Source organism: Lactuca saligna, chromosome 5, assembly GCF_052625555.1.
Source record: "Lactuca saligna cultivar CGN05327 chromosome 5, ASM5262555v1, whole genome shotgun sequence".
Classification (NCBI taxonomy): domain Eukaryota; kingdom Viridiplantae; phylum Streptophyta; class Magnoliopsida; order Asterales; family Asteraceae; genus Lactuca; species Lactuca saligna.
The window spans coordinates 138,060,713-138,084,490 of NC_136421.1; positions in this window are offsets into that span (position 1 = coordinate 138,060,713).

A 23,778-nucleotide genomic window follows, 5' to 3' on the forward strand; every position below is an offset into this window, starting at 1 on the left:
TGGCTAAATGGCTTGTGGAAACGGACTTAGAATACATTGAACTTACATTTTGGGGAGTAAACTTGAGTTTACTGCCCAAGAACTTGCTTGGGCCGTAAACTCCTCTTCATGGGGAGTAAACTCAATTTTATGTGTTAGAAATGGCCACAAACACTTCCTATGGCCTTGGAAAAATGTCTAGAAGCAATCCCGTTGATGTAAAGGCATTAAACTTCAATAAATCCAAGGTCATGGTAGTTTATAGCCGTAAACCCCCCTAGGAAAGGTCCATGGGCAGTAAACTCCTAGAAAAATGCCCAAATGGTGCCCTAAACTCCCCATTTGACTTAGAAAAATGCATATGATTTTATTCTCTATCATTTAATCCCTTAAAACACCAAAGGAATATGTACATAGGATCTTACGGCCGTAAACTCCTTGTTTTGGGTCGTAAACTCCTATTTGGTCCATTTAGATGCCTTAAATCCACTCATGTGCCTTATATTTGGACCTAGCATAAATCTACAAATGATATGAGACATTTAGGCATCCTAGAACACCCTCACCATGATTTTACGGCCGTAAACTCATGGGGAGTTAGTCTCAAGGCCGTGAACTCTATATAGAGTTTACTCTTGAAGAGTAAACTCCTTATCTAAGCCATACACACCCTTAGATGTTACCCGGGACACTCCAAACACTTAATCAAAGTGTTTTCCGCACTTTAGGATGCGTATACTTGTTTAATTAGTATTATATGTACTAATTGTATGTAAACATATGTTATCATATGTTAATAGGTCACTAAGTGTGTCCAAGTCCTTACTTGACACCGACCACCCAACCGGTACCTTCGTCGGATCCGTTTACATCAGGTGAGTTCATACCCCTGAATGAACCTTTTAAATGTTTTTACATGCTTTTATGGGGGGGGGGGATACAAGTTAAACATGCCAGTTATCATATCAATCACATGTGATTGATAACCCGCATGCACAAGGATTCATTACACTGTCAACTGTTTTACCAAGTATGATAATGTAAATGACTTTCTAAAATGTCTCTATGTATTCAAAGCTTTTCTCAAATTACCACTCGTGCTGTATGTTTTATTTCAAACTCTGCTACAACATCATTTTAAACAAAGGTTTTCTCTACTTTATCAAGGTTACAATCAAAACTTGTTTATGAATGATTTTCTTAAAAGTATAAAGGTTTTCCAAAGACTTCATCAAAGTTTTCTTCCATGTTTTATACTCCCACTTTGTTAGATACTACCTCTTCGTTATACTTCCTCATAGTTAATGCTACTACTTTGTTAACACTTTTACTTCGTGATACGCTTTTAATTCACGATACACTTTTACTTCACGATTCACTTATACTTCACAATTCACTTATACTTCACGATACTCTTTTACTTCACGATACGCTTCTACTTCACAACACGCCTCTACTTGTTAACGCTTCTACTTCACGATACTCTTCTACTTGTTAACGCTTCTACTTCACGATACTCTTATACTCGTTAACGCTTTTACTTCACGATACGTTTCTACTCATTAACACTCCTACTTCATTAATACTACTACTTCACGAACCACTCCTACTTTATTGATGCTACTACTTCATAAATGCTTATAGCTTATTAGCACTTCTACTTGAGAAACACTTCTACTTAGTTAAATGTATGCCTATGCTTGTATAGTTATATAAATAATGTTTAAAGGACTTAGGAAGGCTTGTTCGCCCTATTTCCTTTTCTTCGTTGAGATGTGGTCTGGTGGGATCGGATATCCGTCCGAAGGTCGTTGATCATTAATTATATATTATGTATACAAGAATAGATATATAAGATTACATCAATCAGTTCACTTCCCTTGGGTAGCAAGGGCATCCTCCCACTCGTCATTCATAAGATCAGAGACACTAGTAACTATTATAGGAATAGTTAGGGGATTCTATCTCTCATCCTATCTCTTATACTATCACTCTCTCTATCTCTCTCTTACTTTAGAATGTGACACACTATTACTCACTACGGCGCTTCATTGCGCCAATGTAGTGTAACCAGAGTCTCCGGGAAGGAGAGCGAAGATCATGTGTATAGATCTATATGGGACTGACACTCCCACGCCCTGACTACTAGCTACAGTCTGTGCCGGTAAGGCCCATGGGTGACATGAAGCCACTACTACTACTACCAATACAACTGCCACTACCACTACATGTGACCTGGAGGGTCATCGGATACTCTGTTGTCGATCAGCATGGTTACACACAAGTTCACATTCACTCTTTGTTTTAGACCTTGCTAGACTTTTCATTCATTTGATATTGTCTGGGGTCCGTGTTCACTGTTTTTAGACCTTGCTAGACATATCATTCATTTGATATTGGCTGGGGTCTGTGTTTTCTCTCATTAGACTGAGCCAGGTACGTCGTTCATTCGATACTCTCCTGGAGTCTATGATTTCTTTTCTTAGTCAGCAGTCTTCGCTGCTGAGGCATATGTTATTTTCCCTGATATTCTCCTACTTTCTTTACAATCAATACCCTATTTGATAATGATAGTGTTAAGGGAAAAATCACTTTTACAACATCACTTTGTCAAGTCTTGGTAGAAGACTGCTTTTAAATTAGAAAATATAGGATTTTCTGGAAAGGACTCTAATTCACTGTGTACTCTAAAACTACTACTTGTATAAAGTTATTTGAATTAAAACGACACTAAATACTTATGAACTCACCGACATTTGTAAAAATGCTGATACTCGCTTTCAAATAACTTGTATTCTCAGGTCAGAAATAGACAGGTACATCCCAGGAGCTTTTGGTGAAGACAATTTAGTACCAAGCTGCACCTATATTATTACTTGTATTACTTTGATGATGTAATGTAATGTAAAACATGTAAAACTATTACTATTAATGCAATGGTTGTTGTACTTTGATTACTATACTGCATATGTTGTGATACTTGACATGACGTCATCCACCCCAGAACGTTTTCGGCGTTTCGGTTTTGGGGTGTGATAGTTGATGATGTTTCGGTGGTACGGGACTACCCGAATGTATTTCCTGAGAATTTTCCAGGAATACTTCCTGAGAGGCAGGTCGAGTTCGGGATTGACCTAATCCCTGGTGCGGCTCTGAAAGCCAAGGCACCATATCGGTTGGCTCCCCTGGAGATGCAGGAGTTATCTACGCAGAGACAAGAGCTGCTAGACAAGGGTTTTATCTGGCCGAGCAGTTTGCCCTGGGGTGCACCGATTTTGTTTTTAAAGAAAAAGGACGGGTCGCACCATATGTGTATAGATTACCGGGAGCTGAATAAGGTAACGGTGAAGAACCGTTACCCACTTCCGAGGATAGAGGATTTGTTTGATTAGCTGCAGGGAGCGTCTTGGTTTTCCAAGATTGATTTACGCTCCAGGTATCATCAGATGAGAGTCAGAGACGAGGATATGCAGAAGACTGCTTTCAGGACCCGGTATGGTCATTATGAGTTCGTGGTGATGCCGTTTGGGCTTACCAATGCTCCAGCAACGTTCATGGATCTCATGAACCGCGTGTACAGGCCGATGCTGGATCGGTATGTAATAGTATTCATAGATGATATCTTGGTGTATTCCAAGACTCAGGAGCAGCACGAGGAGCATTTGAGAGAGGTGCTAGAGATTTTGAGGAGGGAGAGACTTTTCGCAAAGTTCTCCAAGTGCGATTTCTGGTTGCGCGAGGTGCAGTTCCTTGGATATCTCGTCAACCAGAAGGGTATTTTGGTAGATCCGGCCAAGATAAAGGCTGTGATGCAGTGGGAGGTCCCAAGATCTCCATTCGAGATTCAGAGCTTCCTAGGTTTGGCAGGATATTATAGGAGATTTATCCAGGATTTCTCCAAGATAGCAGTACCGCTCACCAGACTGACCAAGAAGTCGGTGGCGTTTTGATGGGGGCCTGAGCAGCAGGTAGTGTTTAAGACTCTCAGGAAGAAATTGTGCGAGGCACCGATTCTTACCTTGCCAAAAGGAGTAGAGGATTTCGTAGTATACTGTGATGCCTCGATCACAGGTATGGGAGCAGTGTTGATGCAGCGAGGTCGTGTGATAGCCTACGCTTCAAGACAGTTGAAGCCTCACGAGGCTAACTATCCTACGCATGATTTGGAGTTGGGGCCAGTGGTGTTTGCCCTAAAGATTTGGAGACATTACCTCTATGGGGTCCAATGTACCATTTACACGGATCACAAGAGCTTGAGGTACCTCATGGACCAGCCGCATATGAACATGAGGCAGAGGCGATGGTTAGATGTGTTGAAGGATTATGATTATGAGATCCTTTATCACCCAAGGAAGGCCAACATGGTGGCCGACGCTCTGAGCCGCAAGGCCTTAGCAACCCTGATCAGAGACATTTGTTTGAGGATGACGGTGATTACTCCACTATTGGTGCAAATCAAAGAGGCGCAGGTCGAGGGCTTTAAGGAGGAGAGGCAGAAGTGTGAGAGGATTGTGGGCTGAGTAGCTTCTTTTGAATACGATAGATGGGGATTGTTAACCCTTCATGGGAGGGTATGGGTACCGTACTGGGGTGGAGTGCGGCAGGTGTTGATGGACGAGGCCCATGAGTCTCGATTTTCCATCCATCCAGGGGCAACGAAGATGTATAGGGATCTTCGACCCGACTATTAGTGGCCCTGCATGAAGTAGGATGTCGCGCGGTATGTGGAAAGATACCTGACTTGCAGGAAGGTTAAGGCGGAGCACCAGAGGCCTCACGGAAAGATGTAGCCGTTGGACATACCAGTGTGGAAATGGGACGATATCACTATGGATTTCATCACTAAGCTTCCTAGGACCACACGTGGAGTGGATTCGATTTGGGTTATAGTGGATCGGTTGATGAAGAGTGCTGATTTTATACCAATCTAGGAGAGCATATCGGCTGAGAAGCTAGCCGATATATATGTGCGAGAGGTGGTGGCATGGCATGGAGTGCTTGTTTCAGTGGTGTCAGACCGAGATGTTCGTTTTACTTCCAGATTTTGGAAGCGGTTTCACGAGGAGATGGGTACTCGTCTCCATTTTAGCACCGCTTTCCATCCTCAGATGGACGGGCAGAGCGAGAGAACGATTCAGACACTCGAGGACATGCTGCGGGCATGTGTTCTGGATTTCGGGGGCAGTTGGGATACGTATATTCCGTTAGCGGAATTTTCGTATAACAATAGTTACCATGCTAGTATTGATCTACCTCCTTTCGAGATGCTCTATGGGAGGAAGTGCAGGACCCCGATTTGTTGGGGCGAGGTCGGTCAGTGGGTCATTAGGAGCACCGAAGTGGTGCTCAAGACAACATAGTTGATCCAGCAGGTTCGTAGCAGACTGCAGACTGCGCAGAGTCGGCAGAAGAGTTACGCCAATAGGAGGCGTTCAGACTTGGAGTTCCAGGTGGGCGATATGGTCCTTGTGAAGGTATCACCCTGGAAGGGTGTTATTAGGTTTCGGAAGAGGGGCAAGTTGGGCCCCAGGTTCATCGGTCCTTTTAGGGTTTTAGCCCGGGTGGGACGAGTTGCTTATCGGTGGGATCTTCCGGAAGAGCTCAGTCAGATCCACAACACTTTCCATGTTTCTCAGTTAAGGTAGTGCTTGGTGGATGAGATAGTAGTAGTACCATTGGAGGACATTTAGGTTGATAGCAGCCTGAATTAAATTGAGAAACCCATAGAGATCATGGATCGGAACACGAAAGCGTTGAGGAACAAGGTTGTTCAGTTAGTAAAGGTGCAGTGGCAGCACCGGAAGGGATCTGAGTGGACGTAGGAGGCAGAGGAGGAAATGAGGGAGCACTATCCAGAGTTGTTCGCAGATGCAGCAGCACCAGTAGACTTCGAGGACGAAGTCTGAGACAAGTGGGGGAGAGTTGTAACGACCCCATTTTTGGTATGTTATTTAATGTTTATTTTACTAAGTATTCAAGAGGGACTCGACGAGTCTGTTGCCCGACTTGTCGAGTAGAGATGAGATTTCCAGCACGTGAAAGAGGGAGACTCGACGAGTCCATATCCTGGACTCAGTGAGTCCGCTAGTCTGGAAGAAACCCTAGATCCATGGGTTTTGCACCCTATATAATCACCTTATGCACCCAATCTAGCCTCCCTCACCCTCATAGCATTTCATAGCAATACCTTAACCTATCTTGAGTGTTTTTGGGCATTTTTGTGTAAAGAGTGAAGATTGGAAGAGAGGAGGAAGGCTAGATCCAAAGGAGAAGAAGGGGAACAAGATCTTGCATCCATTTCAGAGTCATTTGAGGTATTAATCAGACTCTTTCTGTTCTTTGGTTGTTTTTCTTGAAGAATCTCATTTAGGTTACCTTTTTGCCCGTTTATGAGCTTAATCTAGTAAGGGAGCTTGTGTAAGTGATATAGCTTTCAGATCTAATCATATTTCTATCCCAAAACCCAGATCTAATACCTTTATTGAACCTTGTTGCATATGAACCCTATATCTAACCTTATTCATGCATTTTAAGCCTATAAAGCTCCTTAGGAGTATATGTTCATGTAAAAATGGAACCTTTACGTGAAAACGAGGCCTTAGGAGCCCAGATCTATCAGTTAGAGGCATTGGTTTTGAGCAGAATCGTCTGAATAGTAATTGCATGCATGTGACTCGGCGAGTCATTCTTTAGAGTCGAGTCGCGAGTCCAAGACGGTCTTCATACCTCTAGATCAGACTCGACTAGTTGTTCATACAACTCGGCGACTCACAGCGAGAGTGTTCATACATTGAAGGAGGATTCGATGAGTTGTTCATACAACTCGGCGAGTCAAATGCAGATTGACTAAGTGATAGCATTGAAGGGGAACTCGTCGAGTCTATGCTAAAATCGACGGGTAGTAGCGATCAGAAGTAAAGAAGTGAGGGTGAGGACTCGACGAGTTGGTGACCCAACTCGACGAGTCAGGTCAACTGTATGTTGACTTTGACCAATAGGGTTGACATTGACCAGGGGTAAAATAGTCATTTTACCCTTAGTATAGTTATCAGTATTTGATTCAGTGTGTTATGGAAATTATAGCCGGGGAGATACCGGGGCAGCAACAGACAGTTTCCAGAGCAGTTCATTTACCATCAGTTTACGAGGTGAGTTTCCTTCCAGTAGGAACGGGTCTAAGGCCACAATGTCGGCCCGTTTAGCTAGTAGTAGTTTTCGGACTTCGGTCCGATGCAGTTTTTAGTATGTTGGATGCCTTCGTGGCTCAGACAGGATTTATGTGATATGTGTTCCGGGCTACGGCCCGATGCAGTATGCAATTTATGTGTTCATGCTAGTTGATATGTTTATGCTCAGTCAGTTTCCAGACTTCGGTTCGATGCAGTTAGTTTTGAACTTCGGTCCGATGCAGGGGACAAGGTCCTAGGACTTCGGTCTGATGCAGTTTTTGGACTTCTGTCTGATGCAGAGGGCAAGGCCCTGGTTAGTTCCGGACTTCGGTCCGATGTAGTTTCCAAACTTTAGTCCTATGCAGTGGGAAGGCCCAATATGTGTTTATATGTGGTTGTATGGTATGTGGTAGTTTGCGGGAGCTCACTAAGCTTTGTGCTTAGATTTTCAGTTTTGGTTTCAGGTACTTCCGCAAGTAAAGGGAAGAGCTCGGGATGATGGCATCGCACACACCACAACTTTAGCTTTATTATTGGGAGTTTTGTGGGTTTTGAGATACTCGATGTATGGTTTTATTACATGACATTCAGTGTTATGACTTTTATTATTATTTAAAAACAATTTTTTTGGGTCGTATTTTTAGGATTTTTCAGGGCACATTTCCCATGCCTATCTTGGGCCCCGCCCCTACTCTACTACTAATGAGATATGGAACCCCGTCCACACTCAACTAGTGATGAGATATAGCCCATGCCCACACTTATCTCCCTACCAAGCACATCCAAGTATCATAAAGAGAACAAGTATAACTAAACATACACTACTGACTCGGGTACCACCCAACATCGGATCGAAATCCGAAACATATCATCTACATCGGGCTAACCATGGCATTGGATCTAAATCTGATCTACACTAACATGCACACAAACAGGTTGACATTGGTGCCTGAAACCCATTCCTATTGGAAAAAACTCACCTTGCACGACTGAAGTCCTGTTGATACCCCTCTGGCTACTATCTGGAAATTCCCGAACTGCAGATCCCTCGGCTCCCCGAGCTACCAATATCAAACCAAAATATACGCAGAAGTCTAACTAGGTCAACCTTCGCCAAAGTCGAAGTCCACGTTAATGGTCAAAGTCAACGCTCTGAGTTGACCAAACTCACCGAGTTGCTCCTTCAACTCACTGAGTCCAGTAACTCAAAATCCTGAAATCATGATCCAACTTGTCGAGTCAACCCATGACTCGCCGAGTTCACTGGCTACTCAAAGTCACGATTTCTCGAGTAAAAAATGGGACAGCTCTCTTCGACTCATCGAGTCCCTTAGTATGATTTGGCGACCTTAATAGATTAAGCCCCTACACTTCAGATCTAAACCCTAAACTTTGACTACATGCTGGAAATGACCTCTTAAGGGTAATTTTTCCAACTTTACCCATCCCAAGTCCTTCTTAATAGGTTTAGGTCAAAACCCTAACTCCCTTACACATAGATCCTTATCTAAAAATCCTTATTGTTCCAAACCAAAACAGGAGGACCAAGATCTAGGCCCTAGACATCTAATAGACATGTAAAGTCTTAAGCATTACTTCCATGCATGGCCCCTTTTGGCTCAAAAGGACCTAACAAATCCTTAAACCTTGCATGGGGGTTCTAATGGCATAAAGCTTGCACCTTTATGCCTTAACCACACTTAGGGATTCCAGATCTGAAAGGATCTTGCTTGGGATGTCCTTGTCTCATAGATCAAGCTCCATGGACCCAAAACTTCTCATGAAATGGAAATAAATAGATCTAAGAAACTATAAGCCAAGATGAAGACTTGATTACCATAGAATAATGGAAATAAGATGGTGTAGCTAGATCCACTATCTTCCTTCTAAATCTCTAAGCTTACTCTCTTCTTCACAAGCTCCCAACACACACTAAACACTTCAAAACAAGCTCACAAGCTCAAGGATGCACTAGGGTTTCATGGATTAGGTTTTGGGGCAATATAGGCTGTAAATGAAGCGAAGGGGTAGAGAATGAGATGCTTAAATGGGGTACATAAACCCGAAGTTAAGGTTTCCCAGACTCTGACCAACTCGCTGAGTCGGTCTACCTACTCGCCGAGTAGGGCACTTATCCCACAACAAATTCTCGCTCCTACTCGCGAGTCATCCCTATGGACTCGACGAGTAGACCTCTTGGCTTGAGGATTTATCCTTTCTTTTTGGTCTTCTAACTTCGGGGCGTTACAAGTCTCCCCCACTTAAACTGGACTTCATCCTTGAAGTCTACTTTAGCTAACAACCCCGCAACCTCTCACATCATCCCTAATCGTCACATATTATGTCTGCTCAGTCTAATCCTTGAAGGACTGCTTCTATTTGCCTACATTCAATCTTTCTTGAGCTAAAGGCTAACCCTTGATGGCATCCTCTAGAAAACCATCCAATAGCTCTAAAGCTTTAGTACCTCGCTCTCACCCAATCAATACTTCTTCCGGTACTCCCTGAGCACTCATACTGAACATCCTACGGGTTCACCCCCTTCTTTTCCTGCGCGCTAACCAGCGTTCACAAGGAAATTTTCCATAAACAACCACCTCCTCGATCTTTGTATGGGACAGCCCCACGCTGTACCAGATCTACTATCACTCCTAGTGTTGTCTCTTCACCGTTTCCCACTCTATGCTTCTTCTTACTACATCCCGGTGATGAACACCCAACCCAACAAACAGATAAGATAATCTTTCGAGTAAAAGAATCATCCCTGCAACGGTTACACTCAGACGAGAGATGTGCAACAAAGTCAAGCCCTTCACTCTAAGATTATTTAACCCTACTGTGAGAGACGTCACACCACTCGGTCAACTATATGCTCCATATAGGAATTACCTTATCCCTACTCCTGTCCGAAGGTCCTGCTATCTCTTATCTACTTTCCAGACGAACTGAGACCACTCTTGTCCCAAGTATTCTGCCATTTTCTGGTTTACCAGACTCTCACCAGTTACTATACCTAAACTCAAGATCTCAGTCGCTCCCATCGACTTCTAAAGAAACTTCAGCTTTCTAAAATTGCTCTAACTATCTTCCATAGGAAATGGGACCTCCCAGGTCCTAACTTATCTATCTACTATCTAAAATATTGGATTCCACCCGGTTACTAAACCACTGGTCCCTCTCTATCAGTTGCTCCCAGCGACTTCCACATAAGACTTCAGCTACTGAAACTACTTTATCCACACTGCCACTCATGGCTCTATAGATCCTAGAATCCCCTATCATGTATCTTGAACCTAAGGTCTCTACTAGGTCCCACCTATGCTGCTATAAACACACACGCATCGCCCATGGATCTCACCCAAACTATCTCTCGGAGTGGCCTCCCCCCATAGTGTTGGATTAGTGTCTAAGTCCATAACTATTTTGGTATGTACTTGACCCGATGGTGCATGGTCCTTTTGGGTTGCCTTCACCAAAGCAACTTGATAGGATGAATTATGGAGAGAAAGGATTGAATTTGATTTATTAATATATTATGAGAATAATATATTAAAGGAGAAATCATATTGTTTAAATAATATTAGTCAAGAATTAATAAGTATTAAGTTTGTGGCTAAAAGACATTAATTAAACTTAAGGGACTTGAACTGTTAATTGTATAATAATTGAATATTAAGATAATGGACTCCATATTAAAAGGGGTGGACGAATTCTATGGGGAAACCCATTGGAATTCATCCTAGGGCCTTTAAGGAAGGAGTCCGTGGGTTGCTTAGGGCTTAAGCATCCAAATTAGGGTTTCCTTATTAGATAACCCTAATAACCTCACTATTTAAGGACCCCTTGGGCACCAAAACGTGGGTTATTGAATCCTTAGGGTTTCTACACGTTTTTGAGTGTCTCCTTTTCTTCTCCTCTTCATCCTCTTGCTCTTGGTGTTTGTGAACCATTAGAGGAGTGACATTTGTGACTCTAAGCTTTCTAAAGTCATTACAAGGAGGAATTGTGATTGTTATTGCTACATAACAATCAAGGTAATATCTTAAACCCATTCTTATGTTAATATTGATTATCATATGCTAGATTTAGGGCTTAAAGTCTTGGACGAATAGCATGTACAATAGAGAAACCTAGATCCAAGCATTAGGGTTTGTATGAGCACATAGGATGTTCTTATGGCCAAAAACCCATCAGTGGTATCCGAGCCTTGATTGGTTTCTATTGTATTGATGGCTAGTATATTCATTCTTGTTGAAAAATCGATTTTTTGGCCCCCTGACTGATGAACTCGACGAGTTCCAATGTGGACTCGATGAGTAGCTCCAACTCGGCGAGTTCGAGCGTCAGTTAGGCGGATTTTCGTGATTTTTACCTATTTTGACTTAGGATAATTTCCATAATTGTTTAAAATTAATAAAATTCGAATTTTGTTAATCGCTTATGATTATCCTTGTCAAAATCAAAGATTTTGGTCATCTAATTAGATAATTGTTACCTTATTTGATAAATGTTAAATTATGGAAATTATTTGATCATTATCTTGCAAGAATTTGAACTAGATCTAATTAGATAACCACCAATTAATAGTTAATTGCCTTATTTGAATTATGTGATCTAGAATATTCTTGAGAAAGTTTGAAAAGTTTCAATTTTTTCCCTTTAGATTTTATAGTTTAAATTTGAACTCAAAAGTTTTATTTTGAAATTTAAATAGATGAAACCCTAATGTTTTGAAATGTTTCAAAACTTGCCCTTAAGTTTTGGAATTTAAAAATTGATTAAAAGTTTAATTTAGGAATGTTAAATTCTAAAACCCTAGTATTTTAAAAGTGTAAAATACACCCTATACTATATATAACATTAAAAGTCTAACATTATATATATGTATGAGTAAAAGTCAGTCTTCCCGTTAGTAGGCCTCATTCATGAAACTGGTCTATAAGGGGTGTTTAAGGAAATTGCCTATAAAATGGCGATTAATTGGGTATCCACTCTTACCCACCGCACTCTTGACTAGTGGAGGGTCGTTAGACGAACGGGTAGGATAGGACAAAACCTTCCATTATAAGTATAATGAAGTACAAAAGTAACTAAATGTTTTTACAAATTCCCATTCTTAGTTACTTTACGCAAAAGTGAATTGATGCAATTCCATGAAATTACACTTTGTGCCCTTGCGAAGACATTAGTGGAGCGTGTGTGGTTTACTGACACACTAAATGGTTATAAGCAAAGGTAGCAAAGGGTGACTCAATGTTTGTCATAGTCCGGTGGAGCGTGTGTGGTTTACCGGCACATCAAATGGGTGACTGTAACATGTGAGGGCACCATGTAAGTTAGCATGGTTATTCACACCCGCTTTGTGATCCTTGGTATCCCAGTCACAAACTAGAGGGGCATATCGAGATTTAAACATGCCATTGAAAAGTTCCATGAATCTCAAAGGATCTAGGCGTTTTCATAGATTTAAAACTTAAATTTCTTTTTCGTTTTTCATGGTGGGAAATTAGTGAATCGTCATTCACTTACCTTCAAATATTCTACAACTAGATTACAACATCCCTTTTCTAGGTTGTAGCGTATTGTGTTGGGTCCTAGCCTTAATATCTCATTTGGGTGATTTATTAAGTACTCAATCTATCAACTAACTTGAATTTATGTTTTCTCCCGTTTTGTAGATGTCAAAGTTCGACAACTATGGTCTTCCCAAATCCCATGGAACAAGCTTTCCACATGAAGATGATATTCCACGATTTGATCGAGGAACAAGAAATCATGCTTTACTTCCCCTTCCTCCTCCCGTTGTTCTCCCTAATCCACAAGATCGAAGAATTGAAAGGTTCAATGTGACTAAAGCCCTATTGGAAATGAAACATGAAGATGGTAAACCTGTGTGTGCCCACATTCTAGGAATGAAATCACACATTGATAGGTTGAAAATGTTCGGTGTGTCATTCCCAGATAAGTTGGCTGTGAACTGGGTTCTGCAGTCACTTCCAGAATCATATAATGAGTTCAAAAGAAAGTATTATATGATGGATCATGACGAAAACCTCATTGTCCTAACTTACATGCTCATTGCTGCTGAATCAGAAATGATTTGGCAAAGCAATGGATCATATTTGCTGGGAAAGTCAACCAACCATACTTCCGAGGACGTTCTAGGAGAACCGACCTGTGTTTGCTGCCAAGAGAAAGGGCGTTGGATACAAGTCTTCCCTAAGAACCTGAAGAGTCCAGAAGATGGGAAAGTCAAAGAGTATGGCTGTACTTTAGGTATAATCCACTATCTAACTCCATTAAGTTCCTATTCGTTGATTCTTAATACATAATGTGATAAGATTGCATTTGAATGTTTTGCAGGATCAGTAAAAAGAGAGGAAGCTTGATGAAAGAGCAAGATAAATCTAATCATGAAGAAATGGATCTCGATCGCATGGATTTGAAGATTAGATTTTGAGCTTAGAGAGTTATAATAGAGTTGTTAGGAATATTTGAGTACATAGTTTTTCAATTGATTTTTCATTGTAAGGACAAATGTTTTCCGCTGCTTTTATGAATAAAATAAATTTTTAGTTTGACTCATTTATTTACTTATTTCCTTGCAATGAAATCATTATGAAAAAAATTGGTGTTTTCATATTTCTAAAACAAATGAATGTGATTCTTAGTTATGTTATTTGTGGAAATGTCGAGGATTTACCAAATGGGGAAAGTTTCTCATCGCCCAAGTTTCAATTGGATAGAGACGTGGAATCATACAACAAGTATTGCATGATGAATGAGAAGTTTCAATTGGATAGAGATTAATTCGTTGACGAAGTGTCAAGTGAAGGACTAGGAGATCGAGTACACAAAGTTGTGTGTTGATCAAGTCCACCGCAAGAGTAACAAAGATATTCGTCATGATTTACTAAAGGTTTAGTAAATATGATTATACTTATAGGATTAAGTGTAATTCTAAATTGATTGGAAAAGGTTTAAATCAATAGCAGAACGAATAAGAAGAATCAACTAGGCAGAAAGATAAAAGTTTCTCTATTCTAAGAAGAAGGGAGAGTACATTTTATTATGTTTTATGATAAGTCTTGATGATTAAGAACCATATATCAATTGATCCTCTAAGTAATTCTTAGGACAATTGTATGTCTAAGAAGAAGAATCAAGAATTGAAGAAATGGTTAAATCAAGAAGTCAATCATACTTCATTCCAAAACAAGTCTTAGAGCTAAGATTGTGACATTGAGTGATAAGTCTTAAGAAGGTTTATAACATTCACCAAATGTGGAAAGTTGTGATGTCTTGGAGAAGATAAAGACCAACTAGGACCAATTTTGTGAAGTGTTTTGTCTTGATAAAAGCTACACTAACTCTTGAACATTTGTTTTTCGAGAAATGTTTATTGACAAGAGAATATTATATGTCAAGGAGTCAGTGGGAGTCTTAATGGTCTTGAAAGGTTTCAAGAACAAATCAAGAATAAAACTTATCGATCATCACTAGCACACGAGTAGAGGTTTACAACCTACCGTGTTGACGTTATCTTGTTTCTGTGCCATTCCAATCGAGTTAATTATGCATATGAGTTCTATGAGTTCTCATTTGAATGCATAAAAGGCAAGGACCTTGATCAATGAAAAGGATGTTGATAGGAAAGGGTGAGCTGCTTAACTACTTGGAAGACATGGAGGGCAGCCGTGTTACCATAAGGCAAGAAATCAAGATTAAGAAAGTTCGGTCCATTTGAGTTTGAATTTGTCGTAAACTTTGTTTGTTTGACAAATTCACATGAATAGGAACACATACACCATTAAAATCTAAGTGTCATAAGATTCCCTCCTTCATGAAAATGACTGTGAGGAAATGCTTTCACTAATAGAGTTTTTAAGAAGATAGTGATTGTGAAATTGTATTCTCAAATTCGATTATTGTTACGGTATCCCTTTCCATGATCCGAATTATGAGATTTGGAAATTAGTCTAAATTGTTTAGACACACATATAAGCTATCTTAGACAAATGTGTATGAGATTAAGAAGCCTTGATAAAAGATTATCAAAGCATTAAGTATTAGAAACATGATCTTAAGAAATTCAATAGGTATTGTTTTTCTTAAAGTTAATCTGTTTCTGAATACATGTCAAAGCTAGTAGGAGTATAAGTGTTATGTTTATAATAATCATCATGATAGTGGGAGCATAAATGTTATGATTGTATGATTATTAAGGTAAGTATTGCAAGTTAGCAATATTAATTATAGAAAACAAGAGTCATACTTTGCAATGTTGTAAGGGTAGAATAGTTGTTTTGCTATAATTAAGGGAGAGAATATTATGCTTCATTTCAAATATAAAGGCTTAGGTTGTGGAATATTAATAAATTTAGTCAAGAGTAAATAATGCGTTCTCAAAATTTGGATTATGATTGTGGCATCTCTCTTCATAATTCGAATTGTGAGAATGTGGCACATAAAATATTATGGAAAACGATTGATAAAGTATCATATCTTTATGTAAGACATTATGCATCGTGTCCTGTATGCTTCGGATAAAGGATCGATTGCAAGTGCTATAATATTTGACCATTCGAAAATTTTCCAAATGTATAGCACATTTAGAGGGAAAAGGACAAGAAACGGTTCTGACTAAGACAATTCAACAACTATCAAAGGACAATCCAAAGTTCGCCGATGATTGGTCGCTTGTGAGTAGTTGGAAGTATAGTATTGGATGGAGCATATCGAAATTATTATGAATATATAAGATTCTATTAAGAATGAGTTGTTATATGGTAAGTATGGAAAGGTTTCCATATTGGGAGTTAGATATTTAGAATCTATGTCTAGATTAGAAAATTTTTATGCAAAAGGATGTTCAAAGGAATGTACTTTGAGTGAGAGACATCACATCTATGGAATTGTCTTGTAACAATTTCCGATAGAGAGTTTTGTAATTCATTGGAAATAGTCATTATGACCTTAGTGCAGTGACATTACAAAAGGATCATTACATAAAATGTTAGAATCTAGTATATTCTATAAGTGGCAAGAATTTGATATTCTTTCACTTGTGAAAAGGATTGGGAGTTGTGAAATGAGTAGGATTGGAAATGTATTCATTTGATCTATTTCACAAAGTAAGAACCATAGGTAAACATTGTGTGCATGCTAAGAGCATGGGACAAGTGTAATAATTCAAGTAAGAAGTTGATTACCCGAAACAACAAATAATGAGTAATCGATATGGTGATACATAAAAGGTGTTTTATTTATACTCAAAGGTTGAGGTCATATGGGATTAGTATTATTCTTGTGTTTCACTTTGCATGTTTTGACTTCCTGAATAATTTAATTGGTTAAGAATAGTCAAATTATTCAAACGGGCCACAGTCATTCATATGTTGGAAGTAGATATGAAAGAAGACTGACGTGAATTGGTGTGTGGATTGTCTAAAGAGTATTAGACATAAGCAAATGTTTGCTGCAACGTTCACGAGTGCTTATAAATATGATTTGATCATTGAATTAAACCCACACTCACTTGGATGACTTCATGGATTTCATCACGAGTGATTGGTAAGACGATAATAACTTATATTCTTGAAACCGAGATGTGTGAGTTGTATCTTGCGAGTCGGTTGCACATTGATAATATGTAAACGCACTAGTAACTTGGTGTTATAAAACATATTGTTGTGTGTGATTTGGTAAATAAGTGCAAGTGAGCATTGAGTCAAAGTTTATCCGTTCCTTTTATCCAAAGTAGGATAAAAGCGATATCTGTGGGCCCCTCGATGATTTAGTGATGGCACCTAAGCGCTTGGCCAAGCCGGGACTAAATTGATGTGTTCAATTGTAGTCTGTTTTTAGTCGTCTTAAATTAGAATTCGGGAAACAACACATAGACAAAGAGAATGATTTAAATCCATGTCTCAGTCTATGCGATATCTAAAATGGAGGAATATATGATCCCTTATCTTAAGGACATGCGTATTTGATAAGATCAGAGTTGACAGCGGCTTTGGAAAGCTACGATTGCAGATCAGGATCTGAAGTCATACGCGAAATAGTTATTAGACTTATCCAAGTAGGAGACTGTTGGATTAGTGTCTAAGTCCATAACTATATTGGTATGTACTTGACCCAATGGTGCATGGTCCTTTTGGGTTGCCTTCAGCAAAGCAACTTGATAGGATGAATTATGGAGAGATTGGATTAAATATGATTTATTAATATGTTATGAGAATAATATATTAAAGGAGAAATCATATTGTTTAAATAATATTAGTCAAGAATTAGTAAGAATTAAGTTTGTGGCTAAAAGACATTAATTAAACTTAAGGGACTTGAACTGTTAATTGTATAATAGTTGAATATTGAGGTAATGGACTCCATATTAAAGGGGGTGGACGAATTCTATGGGGAAACCCATTAGAAGTCATCCTAGGGCCTTTAAGGAAGGAGTCCATGGGTTGCTTAGGGAATAAGCATCCAAATTAGGGTTTCCTTATTAGATAACCCTAATAGCCTCACTATTTAAGGACCCCTTGGGCACCAAAAACGTGGGCAACTGAATCCTTTGGGTTTCTACACGTTTTTGAGTGTCTCCTTTTCTTCTCTTCTTCATCCTCTTGCTCTTGGTGTTTGTGAACCATTAGAGGAGTGACATTTGTGACTCTAAGCTTTCTAAAGTCATTACAAGGTGGAATTGTGATTGTTATTGCTACATAACAATCAAGGTAATATCTGAAACCCATTCTTATGTTAATATTGATTATCATATGCTAGATTTAGGGCTTAAAGTCTTGGATAAATAGCATGTACAATAGAGAAACCTAGATCCAAGCATTAGGGTTTGTATGAGCATATAGGATGTTCTTATGGCCAAAAACCCATCACATAGGTCTCACCTTCCTAGGGCTATGCAGGACCAACTCCATCCTGAAACTCAACAAACTATCCTTCCTTGATCTCTATCCGGGTAACTAGGAGATATGGGCCTGACTCACACCGTGCTAATTAGGAGATACGGGCCTCCGCCCACACCCCATCAACTAGGAGATACGTCCCCCGCCTTGACTCTTCTACCTAAAATGCTAATGAATGCTACAGTTATCACACAATCTTACAACACTTTCCCACACTGTCTAACTACTGGCTACCAGCCTGAACATCCAACAACGAGCGCTCTACAATCTAACATTTTGATTAACTTACGTGCTACCGGGAAAACATCAACCTGGTTTCCTAAACTAGTCCCCTACTACTACGAATACATGAACTAAATGTCGGGATGTTTCTCAAACTCCCGACTTCCCCACTGCTTTATCCAAACGGCTACCTCGACTGCTTTCTTTCTTAGCAAGGATGTGAACACCATCAAGTTGTGCTCCTACTTTAGCTCCTGACTACTTGGATAATACTCCTCCACTTTGATTCAACTAGATCCCTACAGCTCCCAGCTTGGAAAGGGTTCTCAATCCTTCTCTCCATCTAAAGGGGTCGATCTGCTGACAACCAACGCTTGCCACTGCTAGAGCTCTAAAACTAACCAATACCAAATCTGAACCACTCTTAAAGACTAACAGAACACTTCCCGATCCCCACTCACACTTGCTACAGAGACCGCATTCTGAGAGCCTGCACTAGGGAAACATCTCTGAACTACTACTCTAACATCCATGGTATGCAGATGGCATATAACTTATCATAGGAAGGAAATATAATAGTTGGAAATATATGTACTAACATCGATGCAGTACCATAGCAATAAATTCATGAACAAAACCTGATAGGAAAAGGAAAGATACTCACTTGTCACATCAAGAGCTGCTCATATATCCTCTGTAACCAACTGGAATGCCTTGCCCCTCTCTGCGGGCGCCGCTGCCTGACCCTGGTGGCCATCAGTGATCCTCAAGGTCGCAGGGGCAGGTGTTATCACCTGTCCCATAGTAACCACACTCAGACACTAGGCCTTTTTTGTGGCCCCACTGACTATAATGAAAATAGATCAATTTCGATCCCTGGGTGGTGGTAGCTGTACAATCCCTGCTATAATGATCGATCTGAATGCACCTGAAATATCTAGAATCGCCACCACTGTCACTCCTACATGAACCCTCGTGCGTCCTGACGCACTTCCCACAACGGCTACGATCATGATAACCTATCGATCTAGAATATGATGTCTTTGGCCTCTTGGCCGATCCTGCGGATGTCTGCACTTCGACTGGTTTCCTCTTCATGACTAACTCTAAGTCAATCTCCCTCTTCCTGGCTCGAGCAATCATATCCTCCAGCATCTTGCAGTTGGATCGACTCACAAACTGCCTGATGTCGTTCCTCAGCATCTCGTGGTACCGTGCCTTCTTCATCTCCTCATCCGCCACATACATCGGAACAAGGAGAGCTATCTCTTTGAACTTGGCCGTAATCTCCGCCACTATCTCAGTAGTCTACTGGAGTTTCTAAAACTCCCGTGCTAACCGCTACACCTCAATAACTAGTGTAAACTCGACCCTGAACTTGGTCAAGAAGTCACCCCATGTCATCATGTCCAACGCGAAATCAGCACCAATAACATGTCCAACTTCCTCCAACGAATCTCGTGCTCTGTCCTTCAGAAGACAGGAGGAAAATTCGACCTTGTCCCACTCGGGACACCGACTCATACGGAAAGCTTTGGCAACATCGGCCAACCACATGCTGCTAGCGATGGGGTCCCTGGTCCCATGGTAATCCAGAGCTCCATAAGCTCTGAACTCTCAGAATGTTAGTGTACACGCCCCCATCATGGCCACCATCTCAGCGTCGAAGGCTCCCAGCCTCTCATCCAAAATCTACAGTATACCCTCTTTGACCGTACCAAGGATCACAGGAGTCTGGTTTAGAATACTGCGAGTAATCTCAGCTGATATAAACTCCCTGATCTACTCCTAGAGCTGCTCGACTTCTGAACCCGAGCCTGCTCCCTTGCCTTTGCCTGAACTGCCCACTGGTCTCTCACATATTGTCACCATTTTGCAACATAACATAACTATCATTAGAATACTCATCAATACTTAGGGATCACCCACTCACTACAAGTTCCCCAATTTTATCTTAGCACTTCTCGAATTGAGTACGAATCCTCTACTTTCAGTAGTATGGGCCCATACTACCTTCCACATCTATCCATACTTTCCTCGATAATTTCCTTGACTCCACCAAGTCCTTTCACTACTACTATTGCTCCCAACACTACTCTCATCCTAGGCTTGCCCTAGGGTAACCTCTAACCCGAACTCAGTCCTCAGCTACTGAAGGTATCTTCATAATGCCAATGAGCCATTATCTAAATACCATAACATGTTACGAGGCTCAGATACTCCTTCGAATAAAGGACTCATCCCTACAATGGTTAGACTCAGACAAGATCTGCGCAATAGGGCCAAATCTAGCTCTGAGATTATTCAACCTTGATCAAATGTGACTTGACGTATTCACCTAATGGCTAACTCCGATCACTTAGAGTCCCACAAAGCAAGTAACATTCAGACAAAAGGGGATGGCTAACCGTATAATCCAATAATAGTACTGTACCCCCTACCCAAGAATTTGTACTAGCATGCAACTCATAAAGCTCATACACATAACACGCACATAAGGCATCCTCCTAGATCCTTAGTCCTAATCTAGCATGGAGTTTAAAGCACATATCATAACATGCATAAACTTGTATGGGTAATTTGGGAGAACTTACTTGAACTCGGCTGATTGCATACACCACACCCCATTTTCTCTTTTTCAAAGTTCTTTTCTCTTTTCAAAACTATTTTCTTTTTCTCAAAGCTTGTTTTATATAAAAAAATGATTTTCCTTTGAAAATTTTCATACCAAGTCCTCAGTTTGAGTTCAGACAAACTCGAGAGTATGCCCGAATCCCTCAAACCAAGGCTCTAATACCAACATGAAACATCCCCAAGCAACGATATGAAAATTTCATTTTAAATCATTAGTAAAAGCCATAATTATCAACCATTTCATTCATAAACAAAGATGTTATATCAAATCAAAGTATAATCTCAAAACATATTCTTTTTATCAGAGTAAACATCCTAGGATAAAATTTCTTGGTGTTTGCAATGCAGTCATCCCAAGTTCTTCCCTCCGCTAGCGGAAGTACCTGAAACCAAACTGAAAACTGTAAGCACGAAGCTTAGTGAGTTCCCCAATCTACCACATACCATGCACATAATCACATACTACAAACATTGGGCCTAGCCCGCTACATCGGGCCCCGCCCGACATCGGACGCATCCGACATTAGGCCCCGCCTAGCATCGAGCCCTGCTCGGTATACATATTTCTGTTTACTAGGCCCTGCCTGTCTCTGGGCTTAGCCTGTTACACACATACAACAATAACATATGTAACAAACAATTTCTATACTTCAACTGCTAGTCTGAAGGCCCCACCCCTACTCTGCTACTAATGAGATATGGAACCATGTCCATACTCAGCTAGTGATGAGATACGGGCCCCCGCCCACACTCATCTCCGTACAAAGCACATACAAGTATCACAAAGATAACATGTATAATTAAACATACACTACTGCCTCGGCTACCACCCGACATCGGACTGAAATCCGAAACATATCAAATACATCGGGCTAACCCTGGCATTGGGTCTAAATCCGATATACACTAACATCACATACTGCAAACATTGGGCCTAGCCCGCAACATCGGTCCCTGCCCGACATCGGATGCATCTAGCATTAGGCCCCGCCTGGCATCGAGCCCTTCTTGGTATACAAATTTGTTTCTACTAGGCCCGACTGTATCCGGGCTCCGCCCATTACACACATACAGCAATAACATACATAACAAACAATTTCTATACTGCAATTGCCAGTCTCAAGGCCCCACCCCTACTCTGCTATTAATGAGATATAGAACCCTGTCCAGACTCAACTAGTGATGAGATATGGGCCCCCGCCCACACTCATCTCCCTATTAAGCACATACAAGTATCACAAAGACAACATGTATAACTAAACATACACCACTACCTCGGGTACCACCTGACATCGGACCAAAATCTGAAACATATCAACTACATCGGGCTAACCCTGGCATCGGATCTAAATCCGATCTACACTAACATACAAACAAACGGCCCAATATTGGTGCCTTAGACCCGTTCTTACAGGAGAAAATTCGCCTTGCACTACTGAAGTCCTGTTGATATCCCTCTGACTACTATCTGGCAATTCCCCGAGCTGCAGATCCCTCGATTCCCTAAGCTACCAATGTCAAACCAAAATATACTCATAAGTCTAACTAGGTCAACCTTGGCCAAATTCAAAGTAAACGGTCAATGGTCAAAGTCAACGCTTTGAGTTGACCAAACTCGCCAAGTTGCTCCTTCAACTCGCTAAGTCCAATAAGTCAAAATCCTGAAATCACGATCCAACTTGTCGAGTCAACCCCTGACTCGCCGAGTTCACTAGCTACTCAAAGTCACAATTTGTCGAGTCAGCCCTCAAACTCGCCGAGTTCCATCATAACCAAAAACGGGACAACTCTCTTTGACTCGTCGAGTCCCTTAGTCTAATTAGGTCATCTTAACAGATTAAGCTCATACACTTCAGATCTAGACCCCAAACTTCGACTACATGCTGGAAATGACCTCTTAAGGGTAAATTTTCCTACTTTACCCATCCCAAGTCCTTCTTAATGGATTTAGCTCATAACCTTAACTCCCTTACACACAAATCCTTGTCCAAATCTCCTTATTGTTCCAAACCAAAACAGGAGGACCAAGATCTAGGCCCTAGACACCTAATAGACATGTAAAGCCTTAAACTTTACTTCCATGCATGGCCCTTTTTGGCTCAAAAGGCCCTAACAACTCCTTAAACCTTGCATGGGGGTTTCTAATGCCATAAAGCTTGCACCTTTATGCCTTAACCACACTTATAGATTCTAGATCTGAAAGGATCTTGCTTGGGACGACCTTGTCTCATAGATCAAGTTCCATGGACCCAAAACTTTTCATGAAATGGAAATAAATAGATTTAAGAAACTATAAGCCAAGATGAAGACTTGATTACCATAGAATGATGGAAATGAGATGGTGTTGCTGGATCCACTAGCTTCCTTCTGAATCCCTAAGCTTCCTCTCTTCTTCACAAGCTCCCAACACATACTAAACTCTTCAAAACAAGCTCACAAGCTCAAGGATGCACTAGGGTTTCATGGATTAGAATTTGGGGTAGTATAGGCTGTAAATGAGGCCTAGGGGTAGAGAATGAGATGCTTAAATAGGGTACATAAGACCTAAATTAGGGTTTCCCAAACCCTGACCAACTCGCCGAGTCGGTCTACCTACTTGCCGAGTAGGTCACTTATCCCACAACAAACTTCTCTCTCCTACTCGTCGAGTCATCCCTATAGACTCGACGAGTAGACCTCTTGGCTTGAGGATTTTTCCTTACTTTTAGGTCTTCTGAATTCGAGGCATTACAACTATACCATTGATAATGAAGGCTAAACTTCCTGTTTATATTTGATCCATGCAATCTTACGTGCTGGATCATTAATACACAAGAGACGAAGTTCATATCATGTATATTCTCCCCTAC